The sequence below is a fragment of the Nicotiana tabacum genome, chromosome 24 (genome assembly GCF_000715075.1).
Source record: "Nicotiana tabacum cultivar K326 chromosome 24, ASM71507v2, whole genome shotgun sequence".
In the NCBI taxonomy this organism is placed as follows: domain Eukaryota; kingdom Viridiplantae; phylum Streptophyta; class Magnoliopsida; order Solanales; family Solanaceae; genus Nicotiana; species Nicotiana tabacum.
Genome location: NC_134103.1, coordinates 45,063,690 through 45,068,969, shown reverse-complemented (window position 1 = coordinate 45,068,969; position 5,280 = coordinate 45,063,690). Strand labels below are relative to the sequence as shown.

At 35.6% G+C, this 5,280-nt stretch overlaps 1 pseudogene; it reads right to left on the bottom strand.

The window, feature by feature from the left end:
• Nucleotides 1–379: 379 nt before the first annotated feature.
• LOC107805282 (protein SIEVE ELEMENT OCCLUSION C-like) lies at nt 380–3,453 on the bottom strand (annotated as a pseudogene).
• Nucleotides 3,454–5,280: the final 1,827 nt, after the last annotated feature.

The window sequence follows — 5,280 nt, the reverse complement described above, 5'->3', positions numbered from 1 at the left end:
TCATCCATTGTTCAATATTTGATAGTATTAATTAATTTAGACTATCTATGATCTGCGTCACACATAAGAACGACATTACAGCTCCTCTCACTCTTTTATACGATTTTTATATAGAAAATTTCAACCAATGGGAGAAAGGTTTTCCAACTAAAATGGAGTACTTGTTTATTTTGTTTCAGCATATTATTGAAACAATATCATCAGAAATACAAAACATGCATGTGTACTGCATTACATTTGTTTCTGAAATTTGATGTTAAAGGTGATAGTGCTGATCACTCATCAGAATGCCTAGTTACAATGAGTTGTGCAAATATAAGCAAACTCTTTTACCTCTCTATGAAAATCATATATTATTTCAAAGCTAATCAATCTTGGCCTACTATTCTACTGACTCTGTTACAATACACTGATAGACAACGAACTTTTCCACAGGACGGTTACAGCGGGAGCAAAATAAAAATTCTTCAGTCAATCCTTCTTCAGATTGAAGGATCTCATTGTGATAGCAGGGTTTAACAGGCAGAGGAGATCCCATGGCACATCGAATAGCACCAAATAACCCCAATTTCGCGACATTTTCTGCCCATTCTGGAAAAAGATTTAAGCATTCTTGGACTTCTCTCCCCTTGAGGATTATTATATCAGTTGATGATCCCTTTCCAATTATCATCCAATCAGTCGACGTTTCACAAGCATCGAGTAACGGTTGTATGATGCTGTTATAGTGAGCTGCCTGATCTAGTCTAGCAACTGAATTTTTTATGCTCTCCAGTCTAAGCCAGAACAACTTCATCTTCGTCGTAGATAGGAAAATACTCGAATTTTCTTCGACGCTGATGTCTAAAATATTCCCAACATCTTTATGTGGATTTCTATAGCCAACATAAATAGCTTCAAGCTGAATTCCCATGTTATTTTTGATTTTCTGTAATATGTTGTTAAAGTCTCTGATCCAACTAATCTTGTCACTTCCATAAAAGCAAAAATGTTTACCTTCATCTACCTGACATCAAAAGAATTGATCTTCTGTTGATTAAGAACTAAAACTACAAGACCTTAATTTGCTACTGTATTAAATTATTTGTTAAAGGGCAGAAAGCAACATATAAGAAGCTTACCAAATTGGTCAATAAAGGGTCAATCCCATCAATTAAAAGCTGCAAGATCCTGTTTTCCTGTTCCCACAGCTCTTTTTCTCTTGAGGCTGAAAAAGGAAATGCTTTGGCCCCCCATAGCCATACCATATCAATAGCATTTAAGTTTGTGACAACACCATCAGTGCTTAATACCACCATTAGGGGTTCCTCTTTATAGCTCCATTCTTTTCTAATAAAGTTTATAACAGCTGAATGTAGTAACCACGGGTGTCGGATTGAGAACCAGGGCAGTGAATTTGACAGAAACTTGAAATTCATCTCATCAGTCAAATTCCAGGCGTGTGAAGATGGAATTGGGACCCATAAAATTGCATAGCTTCCTCCAAATTTTTTTCGTAAGGGATGATCATGCATTTGTTGCACTAGATAAAATATTTTCTCCACAGCAAAGAGTTCTGGCTTTGAGATCAAGAGTATGACCACCTTGTTTTCCAGTTCTTGGATGCCAAAATACTGTTGAAGACAAACAAGTTTCTAGTTATTAATAAGTAATTAGAATTGACTCATCAAACTGCTAGCTGCCTCCTGGTTTCAAGTCTTACCATTCTGACGCATAAATCAAAATGTTCGTCTCTTTTCCAGCATTCAAGTGTTAACTCATAAGACTATTGATTTCCGTCTTACATATTAGTAACAAATTAAGTTTTGCGAAGAAGAGTACCTTTTCTCGTGAACCATCTTTCAATGGTAAGTCATTTGTCGATGAGAATAACACATGAAGCACCTCTTGATTGTGACAATGGGAGAGTTTAAAAAGATCGCCTATCTTTTCAGGAAACCTTCTATCTGAGAGCAACAAAAGAATTTCAATTTATTGTCGAATAAAATATTTTCTATAATAAAAGTTCATAGAAAGAAAATCACCTATTTGCATATGGCACATATGTAATTTCTCTCTGAGGTCATTGCATAAGCCACTTAGCTTGTATACCAAGCTGAATACAGTCCATGCTGCAATGGTTGTTGAATTTGAATGCCTGGAGTTAGAAATTTTTCGAGTCAATTTATTTACTGGTGAAGAGAAAGATACTTCCAAATTATGAGATATTATATACTACTGAAGAGGTAAATGAAGGGAAAAAACATGCACTTGGTTATCTTTCATGGTTCTGAAATCTGCAATCAGAGGAGCGCATGAGATTGAGCTTCTTAAAATCCAGTAGATTGTTATGTACATCTTTGACTTTGTAACAACGATTGCCTCATCATCCAAAAGTTGTTGTTGCAAAGGCAGGCCTTCAAACTCGAGGACAAGATTTGCTGCCTCTATCATAGTATTGAACAACAAGTTCAAAGCTTTAAATTGTATATTTAACATGTTTAATTCTCGAGGCATTTGCTTAAGTGCTGCAGTTAAAGCTGCCAGAGAGTTGTGATGGACTAGCAGCATTATGAGACAAAACTCGCCATATTTTGACACCAATGCTGCAAGTGTTAAAACTACTTTAGCATCCCATTTGAAAGGGCCTAAAGTTTCAAACAACATCATAGTTTCTGCATGTAAGTCTCCATCCTCATAGCATTTGCAGAGAATCTACGATAACCAAATTATTGTATTTAGATCCATGAACATAAACAATGATCGGCTTAAAGATCTATGATTGTGAAACAGAGGGAAAGCACTACTTACCTCATGTGAGATCTTATTAACGGTGTATCCAAGCTTTCCTTCTAATCCAAACACTTCGAAATTCCATGAATTTATACAATCGCTTCGAGGATAAGAGAACTGAAACAAAACTATTATGAGGTTGTCATGCTACAGTGTACTATGATCACCAAACAATTGATAAATCCATGTGTTTACCATGATACCTCTACGAATACATAAATACCGGAATAGGAACTCATAATTACAGCTAACTGCTTTTGCAATGTTGTTGGCACAGCAGAATAATATTATTTAATTAGCATATGGAACCAAGGAAATATACATGAACAAAGAAGATAGACAACACAAGATTGAATAACCTTAGGTGATATGAAATGCATGGTGCTCTCAATGACAAGAAGCAATTGACTAGAATCTAGCTCACGACCATCAGGATCAGGATCATGGGTTTGGAGAATCTTCTTAATCAATAGATCTTCTTCTATAGATGACAAGGAACATGGATCAAATTGTTCCAACAAACTCATGGGGCTGGAAGTGAAGAAAGTTAACAGATTGAGAGGTCGCATAGAACAGTTGACTTGCTCTATGGATCATAGGAACTAAAGACCACACTCGCACTCTTGTTATGCAACTTAAAACAGGCTAAGATTAGAGTAATCTCTCAAAGAATACGTGTGTCTATCAACAAGTTTGAGAGCCTATGCGCATATATGTTCATGTGTTGGGAGAGAAAAGTGCTCTCAAAGTTCAGGAAACACAATAATATAAAAATAAGTGGAGACCACCAAAAGAAGAGATGCTTATTCAAAGTCTTAGATTGAAAAAACATTATGTACTAGTAGTTTTCCTTTCAGCACTTTGTGTTGCGTGACCCTTAAGAGACCAAACCTATTCTTGAGGAAATCTCTTTCAGTAAACGATACTAAAAAGCACCCTACTAAGCCATATGTCAATTATGATTGCTTTCCTGATTTGCAAAAATGTATTGGGTGATGGGTACCTTGGTTTGCTCTCTTTGTGCTTCTTTATAAATTACAAACGATGGTCCTCCATATAAAGGAGGAGGCTAATTACAATATGTTAATAATGACAAATTATGAATGAAGAAGATTCATGTTGTCTACCTAATTAATTAGTTCAAGATTAAAACACACTGATTGTTGTTCTTTATGAACACTATAACCCTTGTTTACTATGCGCTGGTTTCAATTTTTGCCAGTTCTTTTAGAGTCGATACCAGGGGCGGAGCGGGAGGCGCAAGAGGGTTCATCCAAATTCCCTTCTCTAGATATTTAAACTGTATATAAAAAGTTAAAATTATTTTTTTATGTATATATAGTAGATGGTGAATCTCGTTGGATTCTTCATGTGTTTACTTTTTTATAATTAGAATCCCCTTAGTGAAGCTCCACCACTGTGAGGTTCTTCAAACCAACTTGACAATCAATTTCGGTTTTCCTCATTTTCTTTGAGTCTTGAATTTACAAGTAAAGTAGAATTATCTTTAGCACAATGTCGAGGCATCCATATCACCGGATGCAAAAACAGGAAAAGCTACGACATACTTTAATCAAAAGAGTAAAGAGAGCAGAATATTGGCTAAAGAGATTTGTGAACAAAAAGATATCAGACCAAAAGAGCATAACATAATCATTAGTTACAGTATGTTTTTCACATTAAGAGTACAAAAAAAATGTCGTACAAAAATAATCATGATATGTGATATTATACCAGATGCTTCTGAAGTCCAAACTGAACTTGAAATTGACTCTGGAGACTGTAACGAGAAAAGGATAGGTGAATATGTTAGGAAGCTCGTAGCATTTCCACCATTATCACCCAAAACATCTCCTCCATATTATGCTTAGCTTGTGTGGAGTAATTACCTCATCCCTTAACTTGACCTTTCACAATTGAAGAAAATTTAAAGGTTTTAGCTAGAAGGCATGTTGATTTACCGTCAAACTTCATTGGCAAGGATACACTTCTTCTTGTATGTTACACTAAACAAAATATATTGATATTATCCTTATTTTTCAAACAACAACTAAAATTCTGTTTTTGACAACGAAATTGTTTCGTTTTAACACAATTACAAGAGGCCAAAGTCATGTGCTGACCCGATTCAAAATCCCACCTTAGACCGTGTTGGCGCCTAGTTGTACACTTGTACTTGCTAAGCAAGCCAACTCACATTCAACAAATAATATAGTTAGATTCCTTTAATTAGCAGAGTCATATCATAAATAAAAACAAGAATAATCTCAAAACAGTAAAATGTCTGATACAGTCATAACATGGCCCGAACACGACCAAAACAGTATAACCCCCAAAAACTAGGTGGCACAAGTATGCAAGCAACTACTGAATAAGTACAAGTCTGAATACATGATCAAACCTGTCTGAAATTATAAAATAGAGAGAAAATGGTAAAAGGACAAGAACTCGGGTGCTGCGAAATGAATCCATGGAGTGCAGCTCACCCTAAGTCTCAGAGCGAATACC